Consider the following 12,105-nt stretch of genomic DNA (forward strand, 5'->3'; position numbering starts at 1 on the left):
TTTCTACCCTGCTATTTTATTGATTTAAGTGTACATGTATTTTTGATTAGCCACATGAGCTCAGCAATTTTTTTAATGTTGGGGACTGGCTGCACTGCATTTTCTCAAATACATTTATTTAAATATTGTGTGTAAATATATGTTCACACACATATATTCACATACAATATCATAGTACACAACAACAGTACAGCATGCAGTATAATAGTAGATACAGTAGAGGCTGTATAGAGGTTATGAACTGATGGTCACCTATGCCACTCCCTGTGTCTGAAGACAGGGCACAGAAGGGGGAGATGATCAGCTGCAGCTAGAGGATAATGGATCAGCTGCAACTGTGTCTTCACTAATATCAGATGTGTGATACCACTAACTAAAGAGGAGGCCCAGTGTCCTGTGTCTCGTACCACCAGAAGGGTGTTAATTTTCACTGACCCAAAAAAACAAAGATGTCTGAGAGAGAGGCAGGGTTTGTAAGCACAATAACAGTATTTGTAGACCAGCTGATCTGGTAGGAGAAAAATGGACAAGATTTTGAGCACATCAGTTCTTCCAAGATACAGTTTGCCTTTCTGTCTTTTATGTATGCAGAACTGACAGGTGCATCAGTCCCTGTGGGCTGCTGCTCATTAGGCAAAAGCCATATGCGGTCATCCTCTGCCTAAAAATCACCCGAACTCTGCTGACAGCATCCCAAAGCTTGCACAGATTGCTCCCATCTGTCTATGAGTTCTGCAAGCTGCAGTGAGATCCTGGTGAGTTGCGTTGCTCACTTGTGCTTGGACAACTTCCCCGTCAGGGCATTAGGGCTGGTTCCCTTCCCCTAAGGCTGGGTAGACGAAAGCCCTGCAGAAATGGCTCGTGCTAGGGAGTTTGGTGCCCGCCCATGGCCTGGGCCAGGTTCCCAGTGATGGGCAGCACCCTGGCAGCATGGCAGTGCTGTGACTGTGAACAGTTGTGGTGCTCAGCAGTAGCAGAAGTATTATTGGGTGTCTGTAGCATGGCCATGGTGCTCACAACCCGTCTTCTGTCCTCTCCTGAGCTTCCCAGGTTGCACCCGCTGTGCATGGTGTCCTGCTCTCATCTCCCATCACTGTGTCGCATTGTGGTCTCCACCATAGAGTGAGGTCTCCCAAGGACAGCTCTCAGCTCCATTGACAAGTCAAATCAGCTGGGTAATGCAGGGTAATGGGAACTGGCCAAGCGGACGAGATGCCTCCGTCCAAAGGACCTTTCATTGCATTGACCCATTATTCAAGAAAGTTTAAAGATATTGATGATATAGTGACACTCTTCTGATATCATTGTCATAACAGATCCAGATGGGACTTGCTTGCCCTTATGTATTGTGCACATATACACACACACAGACAGTTTGGCGAGTTATTTGAAAAATGCTTCACAGGTTCATTAAACTTGACCTTCTGTTCCTGAATGAAAAGTACAACTACAGAGTCCAAGCTATTGCTAATTTTGTCTAATAAAGGAAGAGGGATTCTTGCATTTCAGAGACCAGAGCAGGGAATTCAACAAACAAAACAAAACACAAAAAAAAGGTTTGCCTTTTCCTTGCCCTCTCATCTCTGTCAGTCTCCCCTAAAATGAGACTGTATTAAAAATCAACTTGATCTGAATAATATGATTTGGTTTCTTTCCATTTACCTCTGGGCCTTGAGTACTCTGAATTTCTCTACATCTGGGAGAGTGAGGAACACAGTTTTCAGACAGAAGCTGAAACTCTTGTGCAATTTCTTGACTCCTGACTCTATAGTCTCCAAAAAAAACCTCTCAAAAAGCAAAAAGCATCATACACAAATACATGAAAATATACAACTAAACACAGTTAGGTGTACTACAGCCATAAAGAAAGTCTTCAGCTCTTTATGAAGCCAAGTAACGCTGTCAAATGAAAGGATTAGGCAGGAAAAAAGTGGTGTTTTTTTGATGAACAAGATTCACATTATTGTCAAACTGATGTACAGAAAAAATAGCAAAAGCAAATGAAAGGCACTGGAGAAAAGGCCTAGCTCACTGTAGATAAATTATAAGATAGCTGAACAGGGAAAAGCCTCAAAGAGCAGCATGCACAAAGCCCATCAAATTGAGCAAAGACTGCCTACTCTAGGCAGAGTAGACATGTCTAAAAGTGAACTTGGGTGACTTCCTTTGAAAATTATTGAAGTGAGTATGTTTTACGAGTACCTGAAATTGAAGGGTCTAAGCTTAGGGGACTCCCATAAGCCTGCCTTTCTGCCTTCATCTTATGCACTAATACTACTGGGCATTCATCACATTCAACATCACCCACTCATGATAAGCCAGTTTGTAGCCAGGAGCACCACATTTTGATGTCATTTTTAGGGCAATCTTTTTCTAAAGATTTTTAGACCTGTCTCCTGATTAACAGAGGCCCAAAGATCTTATCCAGTAATCTTTCTCTTTTTCTGGCCCAAAACGTGGCTCATACACAGCAGGGCAACTTCAAAAAGCAAGGCTAAGACAGCAGGCTTCCAAAGCACCCTACAGCTTTCTGACCAGGTCATCAGGCTGAGAAGTAGGAGACCTGAGTATTCCAAATTAGGGGTACAAAATAATTTAACTTGGGTTTCCCATTTCAAATTACTTTAATTATGGAGATCCTAGGCAACAGATTCCTCTCTAGCTTTTTTCCTGCATGAGCATGAAATGATCTGACTCTTGGAGAGGTACTGATCTTTGACTGGATGGGTATGCCCTTCTCTGACCTGGGTAAAAATCAAGTAAATCTGAGATGCATGGGGCTTCTGCCATTCCCTTCCTACTTTGAATTTCTTCCTACTTTCCTTAGTTACTCCTCTCTCAATGCACTGGCTTTTGTGGATGCCATTCCTCTGGGCTTACCTTTCCCCCTGCACTTAACAGTAGGAGCCAGCAACCTTTCAAGAGTGGTGTGTGAGAATGTATTTCTCTTTCACAAGTTAGAGGTGACACATGCAAATAGAAACTCATTGAGTGCTGTGAATTGCTGCCTCTCAAAGACCCTGCTACTGCTGAGCACATTCAGCACACAGCAGGATCACTGCCTCCTACAGAAACCTCTTACAAGTTGCCTCATCTCCCACCTCCACACCTCAAAATCTCCCCTTACATTGTTTTTGCCACCTGGCTCACAGGTTGCTGACAGCAGGAAAGTGGATGTTATCTCAGGGCTCTGAAGTCTCCCAGATTAGGGCAATCAGGGAAGAGGGAGGAGTTGCTGCCTGGAGCTGCATTGCCTTTGTGGAATAAGCTCTTGACCTTTAACAGACAAAACCCCTGTCTCAGAATTTTAACATTAGACCCTTTAATGCTGAAGTTGTAGCTGTACAAATTTATAGAATGAATTAACATTTGTTCTTCTTTTTTTCTTCCTTTTTTTTGCATGTTAGAAAACTGTGTGTGGCTACCTCCGAGCAGTGGTCCGTGGGCATGTTTGGTGCCGCTGTGGACCCTCAGTACATTCAAGTTCCGTTCTGGGCTGAGTCCCAAGTGCCCATTGCTCCTGTTTCTGTCTGCTCCCTCTTAAAGGAAGGAAACCTGGGCAGGCAGATGGAGAAAAGACACAACACGTTCTGGATGAGAGATCTGTGGAGCGTGCTGGCGCATGCACTGGTCACCCAGCCGAGATATAGTATTTCTGTGTATGTCAGTTCCTGCTTTGCAAGTTATGTTGGTTCTTGCTTCTCCAGTTTTTTACTGAGCAGTCCTGAATCCTCTCAGCGCACCAGCTGTGCAAGAATCCTTGTAAAAATTCTGTTACTAGAATTTTCCGAGAGAGCATGACCCTGGTCAAAATATGTTCTTTTTTCACAGATTTTTTTTTCCCCCCAGATTGCATAACAGGTAGAGTAGTTGCTTGCATCATGAAATGTCTGGGCTGTGCTGCTTGCATTTTGCTGCAAACGTGGCTGAGTATGGAGAGAAAATGTCCAAAAGGCTGAGATCAGAAAATGGAAGGTCATGTTCTAACAAGCCAGCTGAATTTATTACAGGCTTTTTGCTGACTTTGCGAGCAGCAACAAAGAAGAAAAGCTGCAATACTCAAGTGATGTAACTGCTCTGAGCTCTTCCTAAGTGGCTCATGTTTGACAGCTTAGGGTGAGATAATCTGCTAGACTGAAATCTGCAAAAATGAATGGGACACCTTCAGCTCTCTTCATGAATGTTTAGCAGCAATTTTTCCCACCTCCTGCTGGACACAAGACTAGTGGCTGCATCTGGTGCAGTGCATCTCTTTAAGATTAGGATTTTTTGTATGTGGCCACAGTTCTACCATTTTTTTAGAGGTTTAATTAACTTCATAATTAATATCTAAGATCCTGACGATGTTGCCATTAGAGTGTAAAACTCTCCTTGACTGCTGCAGTAATTATGCATCCAAATGATTAGAGGACTTTTCAGTTCCCTCCTGGTGCCACTGCAGATAAGCCTACTCTTACCTGTTACCATAAATATTTATACATCTTCCAGCTCAGCAACAACCCTAGGAATAATAAAAGGGAAAGGGATGTAGAAGACCTGGATTCTGTTTCCACCTTCTAAGTTCCTTTATGCTTGTCACTTAAACTTTTGGTTTCTGCTTCCATATTATGTCTGCATTTGATATTCAGACACTGCCCCAGGGAGCTTCCAGTCTCCTGAGACAGAGAAGCAAAGGAGAACAACCTTTTCAAGTTTTATAATAGATGGATTTTCTTCTGGCTGTTAACATCTGTCATATCTACATCTGTTTTGAAGATTGTCATAGAATTAGAGACAATATGGCTGGAAGCGACCTTGAGAGGTCATTATCCCTGAAGGGACAATCAGCAACACCTCGTTTTTGATGGATATCTGCATAACCTGTTCTTAACAACTTGAAAGTAGAAATATTCTCCAGTCTCCCCAGGCAATCCCTCTGGGTTTACCATTATGAGATTTTTTTCTAATGAGAATTAATCTTTCTTGCTCTAGTTTAAACCTATTGTTTTTTGTCCTTTCTCCAGTGAAAGTTTATTCCCTTTCTTCCTGCAGCAGCTGCCTATTTTAAGTAATAGTAAGTATTGCATCAGTTTTCTCTTCTCAGTGTTTAACAATCATCCTTCTTCACAGACCAAGTTTTCTAGATATCTAACCCTTCCTGTTGACTTTTGCTGAACTCCTGCTGACAAACACCTCAAGATAGGCTTCTCTAACTTGTTTCTTCTTCGCTGCTGTCAATGTTTAACACACTATTCGGTAATGACCAGCAATATGTCCCTGCAGTTGGTCTTTTTTCAGGAACAAGTTTAAAATATACCTTTATTCTGACATGTATGAAATCAACTTATGAGTATGGTCACTGTTTTTGGATTTGTTTTCTTAGCTGTCCTTCTGGGAAAAGTACTATACTTGTGCACAAGTAGCTCCAAAAATTTTCCAAGTGTGGACCTGCTAGTAGGAGGAAAGGCAAATAATGTCCCATTTATCTGTAGAAGCAAGCAAAATAATCAAGTTCTTTTTGATGGAATTGAACAGGATTTGGAGAGATGGATTTCCAGATCAGGCATTAACTATTATAACCAGAATGATTTTGGGAGTGCTGCATGTATGCAAGTCAATCTTTTGAAGCTGTATGTGTACTGGATGCTCAGTCTAAAATCAGCTAGTCATAAAACTCCTGTTCATTCCTCATGAGCACCACTCGGGGGGGGTGGATGTGGCTCCCAGTCCAAGAGGGGTCAGAGGCTGGGCTGACTGTGCAGACACACAGCTGCAGTGTGGCAGGGGCACACACTGCATGAGGGGAAAGAGCTACAGCCCCTTGGTTCCCTTCATGCCAGCAAATTTTCACCTGGTTGCCGATTCATTGGACAGCTTTAGCTGGACCCAGTTATTCTGAGAATAGGTGAGATTGCACAGAAAGAACTGCTCAAAAACTGCCTGGAACATTTCCTCCATGACCAGAATATTTCCTTTTACCACCAGAAAGTGAAACAGGCTTTTGTTGTCTCCAAGTCTGTGCTGCAGATGCATGCGATGTGCCTGGAGCAATGATCAAAGTGTGATGGACCTTTAACTAAATCAATCACTTTGGAGAAATGCTAACAGCATCCCCAGAATCTGTATCACGGTGTCTGTTCCCTGTAACTATCTGCTTATGACCTGCATTCCTCTGACTAAGTTGACAGCTCTTATTGCTGAGAACTCAGCAGATGTGTTCATCTTTTCCAATATGCCTTATCTGCTGTCTGGACACTGTGTCATGGAGGTTTTATATGCTGTTTTCACAAAGTAAACTTTTATGAAGTGCGAAGCTAGAAGTGACATAATAGTTTTGGATCTAGTGTTGCAGTCAAGATCCAGAGGCTGCTGTATACACTTTGTGAAGCAATCATTACAATCATAGGATGTTTGAATAATAGAAGATTACAGCTAGAAAGGGCTTCCACAGATCATCTGTTCTCCCACCCAAAAGCAGGATAAACTCTCCCTACAACATTCCTGGCAGATATTTGTCTAGTCTCTTTTAAAAAGTCTCCAGTGATGAAGCCTTTCAGAAATCTCCTGAGGCAATTTATTCCAGTGCTTGAAATCTCACTCTTTTTCCTAATGTATAATTTAGACAAGACTAATGTATGATTTATCTTTAGATGAGAAAGCAGTAGGATCAGGGTAAGGTAATTTCTACCTATCTCTAATAGAACTGCAATAAGAGAGTAACACACTTAAATGCCATTGAAGAGCTAAACCAGAGATTTGTATAGAAACAAACACAGATCTGAGCATGGTAGTAGCAAACTTGTTAGGGAGCTATGTAAATTAGGTGACTGGAAATGCTGAGGTCAGATATATTTCTTAAGTTTATTTCTCACTGGGCCTTAAGTGTCTTACTCTGTTATAGTGATACTTCCCTCCATGCAGGTTTCACAACTCTGAGTCTTCACCTGGAGCCTCTCTTTCAAAGTCAGGGGCAGACCTCACTCCCTTTCTTCAACATACACTGGAAGGAGGAACGAATTATCTTTATATATCACTCATTCGCTGGAGTACTCGCAAGATGAGGAAAATAGGGTTTGATGTCCTCTTTTGCCTAAGGAATCCAGGATCATAACTTGCAGTAAGGTTCCTTGTCCTCAGACTGTTCTGGGTCTGCAAGAGCTCTCCTTCTTTCCCTGTTACAGTATCCTGTCTGGCATAAAATAATCGCAGGTTCATTACACTAGAAAGCAAGATGATTTTTAGTCCACCAATTAGATGCTCACATTGAATCTTAGGATGGCGGGTTTGGGCCTGGCCACAAGGATTGTGTAAATATTTTATGCAATATTTGTTTCATATAAAATGCATACACAAACCTTGGCTCAAAGCAGGTATCTCCCTTCACCCCCAAGGTGAGAGCCCAACCATTTTTCTCAAGATTCATGCTAACTTTCTGTGACTCACTGAACATTTCACTTTTCCACACAGTGAAACAAGTCCAACAGGCGAAGCAGACTATACCCTACCCTAGAATACACACCCTTTGGGAGGTGAATAATGGTGGTTTGAATCATGTCCAACAAAGAGAAAAACTGAACCCTATAACCCCTTCTTGGTGGCTGCTGTAGATGATTCAAAACTTTTCCATCCAGCTGTATTTTGAAGGAAAGCAGCAGTTTCCACTGGACTTTGTGTGGACCCAAATCTGGGAGCTCAGAGAGAATTTTCTGCCCACGAGACAGGCAGGGGACTGCCTGGTGGGATTTAGACATGGGAGGAGAGGAGTTAAGCTGCTCACAGCTGTTTGAACAGGCTCAGAAATAGTACTGCTGCTTCATAAGTGGAGGTAATGTTAGAAACTCAGATTCTTTCATGGTTGAGTAGTAACTAACAGAGATCCTGAGGGCCCCAACTGGAAACAGCTGGATTTAAATGGCCTTCCTAACAAAACACAAGAGATCTAAAAATTTCCCAAGTCCCAGTGTAGTGAGTTAACTCCCAAATTAATCTTATTCCTGTTACACCAGTAAGGTGTTAGGGGATGTTGACTGCTTTTAAAATTGTTATCCTGCATCTTAGAGCACAGGGTGCCAATTAATTAACATAGCTTTCTTGCTATTATTCATCAAAGAATTTTTATGTAATCATGGTAGTTTACTACAAACTTTTCCCCAGGGAGTTTCAGACTGTGGTACTGCTAGGTGTGTTGAATACATTAACGATGCATATTTCTAATTCAGCCGTTCAAGAGTATTTTAGTGCCTAATTCACATATATTTTCTTATCTTTTTTTGTTGTAACCTCAGATGTGGATGGATTAATTCTGGAAGATTAATTAACCAGTAGAGAGAATATGAGATTGTAAGCAGCTTGCATGAATGTGGCCAGAAGAGACAGAATTCACAATTAAAAGGCAAATAAAAAGGGAGACAAACAAAACAAAACAATAGACCTCAGGAAGACAGATTTGAGTAAATTCAGGTAATGCATGAGTAAGATTTCAGGAGAAGCAAATGAAAGGGAAAAGTAAGTTAAAGAGAGTGGGTGTCATTCAGATAGGAACAATACTAAGGACAGATACAAACAAATCCAGTGCAGAGCTGAGATAGGACATAAAGGCCAGCTTGTCCCATTGTGAGTTTGTCACTGACTTCAAATACAAGAAGAAGAATAAAAAACTGGAAAGGAGGTCATATTAATAGTTACAGGAAAAGAAGAATAGCATTAGTAATTAGGGACAGAATCCAAAGCTAAGGACAAAACAAGATGCAGCTTGTAAAAAGATGACAAATACCAAGAAATTCTGCTTTAAGCAGGCTTAGAAAGGGAAGAGCCAGACAGGAGGAAGGCCTTTGCTTCATTCTCTGAATATTTTAATGTAGAGAAGATCAAAACATTCAGTTCTCTATTTTGCTCAACTTTCCCTAAAAAGTTCATTTATAAGCAAAGGTCTAAAATAATTAATACCAGCCAAAAAAGGGTAAGATCTCAGTCTAGAAAAGGAGAAGGATGGGCTAGGGAGAATTTGGAGGGCAAAATTCTTTGTTTGATGTTTCAGCACAGTAATAAATTGCCCAGTATGATATTAAAGGAACAGGCTGAAGCAATCTCAGAACTTAGTGGTGAAATTATGGAAGGTGAATGAGATTCCAGAAGACTAGAAAAGGTCATGTGTAGTGCCTACTCTTAGGAGAGACGGAGAGAATTGAAGAGGAAATAGGAAATAGCAGACCTTACTGTCAATACTTGAAAAACTGTTTGTAAGCATCTGGATGATGAAAAATATCATGGTACTTGCCAGCATAGATGTCAGGAACAAATTACATCAAATCAGATGAATTTCCTTCTTCAGCAGGGTAACTGGTCTTGTGGTTAGGGGACAAGTAATGCAGCTCATCTGTCCTGACTTTAATAAGGCTATTGACATTGTCCCATTGCTTACAAGGGTGCTAAGCAGACACAGGTAAGAAGAAATCTGCAAATGGGTGCAAGAAAATACAGGGAAAACTGTTCTCCTTGGTTTATTGTCAAAATGGTAGGACTAGGGTTCTGTTAATATTTTCTACTTAACATTGGAATTCTTTTCCATGCCTATGTTGGATGGGATAAGAAGTAATGACCTTAAGTTTAGGAAGATTTATTATAGACATCTGTAAAAAATCTTTTCTAACCATAAGAAGTAGCAGCAGGAGGAGGAGACTGCAGAGTTTCCATCACTGGAGGTCTTTAATAACAGGTTAAACAAACAGGGATGTCTGTCAGGGATGACAAAACTGTAGCTGACCTTGCCTTGAGGCAGAGGAATGGATTAGGTCTCTTCTTTCCCTCCCTTTTATCTATCATCAAAGGCATTCAAAGAAAAAAATCCTGACCACAAATGCAATAAAAAATCATTTTCCTGGCTTCCAAAAGAGAAGAAGCCTCCCATTGCTTTCTATAATCAGGCACTTACACAGCTTTGGGAATCAAAGCCTCTATCACATCAAATGCTAGTGATGTTTGTGAACATCACTATTTATCTGTATCTTTTATCTTTGTTTCTAACAGCTGTAATCATAATTAAATTTCAACATTGCCGTTGTGGTTCATGTTAAAGCTTCTTGCTTTGCAATGTAGTTGCTGAGATGCTGATCAGTCTCAGGAACTGTTAATTAAAGGGTGAACATTCAGGGCAGAGAACGTTAAAAAACGTGTTTGTTGTGGGAGACTAAGTGCTAAAAGGAAATGCAGGGATTTATCAAAAGAAGCAGTGGCAACACTGTGAAAATAATTCCAATTAGTGAGAAAGACAAAAGAAGGCTTCAGCAAACCCAATTACTAAAAAGAAATAATGTCAGTGTTGTCTCCTCAGGCTCAGCACATGCACTGTTGCCTGCTGGGATAGAGGGCTGTTCTCCGGCAAAACCCTGAAATCCTTGTATATTTTCAAGTATGTGCTTAGCTTCACAAAGTACTCCATGATGCCATTGGGAATACATGTGAACTTAAATGTAAGCATATGATAAAATGCTTTGCTGGATGAAGCTGTAAAAAATGAATAACATCCCACCAACACAATATCAAGTAGAAGGCTCAAAGAAGGAAAATACACATTATTTGCTTTAACTGGATACCTTGTTACCCACCAATAGTCTTTGAGGCTAGACTGCCCTCCTCCTTCAGATCTACAGTGTTGCAGGCTCATGTAACATCTGATGACGATGATATCAGGAGTCTTTTCTGTGGCTCATTAATCCATTATTTATGATTCCACAGTGAAATCAATGGAGTTATACCAAGAACTATTTTGCAACTATTTTGCCCTTAGAGGTTTTCTCCCCTATTTTCAATGAACTAATCAGTCCAAGTTGTATCAGCTACAATGTGGTTTAAAATGACAAACTGCTGTATGTCTCCAGGCCCACCTACAGCTCTGCTGCAAACGTGTCTGTTTTAAAAAGCCAGTGAACAAAGAGCTGAAATGAAACCAAACCAAGCCCTGTTGCAAGAAGCTTCAGTTTACCCAAATATCTTCCCTCTAGCAGAAAGCTATTACAAAATGTCTTCTCTACCATTAGCCTGCAAGATTTCTGCCACCATAAGACAGCTCTGACCTACATGCCCTTTTCTAAAAAAAATACATGTTGTCTTTAATGGTATGTCAGTCTGAGCTCATTAAGTTAATGTCTCTGAACTCACTGACAGAAAAAGTTACAATAGGTAAGGTCAAGAATGAAGTTGCAAGAAGTCAGCTACTGAGTCACATTTGGAAACGTTGCAGCAAGTTTTCCACTGACTGTGATGGAACAGTCACACACACCTGAGCCTCTGCCTATGCTTTCAAATGAAACAAATCTTTAAAGATGTTGCACTCAGGTAAAGCAGAAACAGCAGAAAAAGTGATATGTGATGGCCATACAATATGATTTCTTCTTGAAGATAACTTAGACTACAAGAAATACTATAATTAACCTGCCCATGGTATTATCTAATCTTTTAGTCTTTCCTCTATAATCCCCCAAATATTCTCAATGTATTTGAAAATTTTGCTTCTTCTTTATGAGATATTGTATTGTTTCAACAGCTATAACTTGGTTTGGGAGTTTCTTGTTGGAGCTGATGTTACCCTTGGAAAATCATTAGCCTCCTTATAGGTTAAACTGAGTCTTTCTTGCTTTCTCTTCTTCTGTTTCATCTCCTATGCAGATGTTTCCTTTTCTTGTGGTGGTAAAGTCAACAAAATAGTTTTAAATATTTGCAAGAATGACTTTTTTCTATGACCTATGATTTTTTCTAGCTTTTCTGCCTTTTTTTTTTTTTTTTTTTTTGTAGATGCAAATGTCTATTAAAATGTCTATTAAAAACATATATTCCTTGCTGGTGCAATGATGTTTTTCATTCTTAGGAAAATCAGTTAACCAAAATACAGTCAAATAGACAACAGCTGATCCTCTAGAGAGTAAAGCCACACAAATAATCTTTGTTCATTGGGAGCATGGTCTTCCAGAAAGCACCCTCCAGAAACTTTGTTATGGGTTGAATCATGAAGCTACTCCTCTGAGTTCCACATGGATACAGAGATCACTGGAACAGAGCCTCACATAAAGTTGGAAGTAGTGGTTTTAGTGTTCATTTCTTTTTCCAGGTATTCACTAAGACCACTTACCA

This window comes from Apteryx mantelli, chromosome 2 (assembly GCF_036417845.1).
Source record: "Apteryx mantelli isolate bAptMan1 chromosome 2, bAptMan1.hap1, whole genome shotgun sequence".
NCBI classification, from domain to species: Eukaryota; Metazoa; Chordata; class Aves; order Apterygiformes; family Apterygidae; genus Apteryx; species Apteryx mantelli.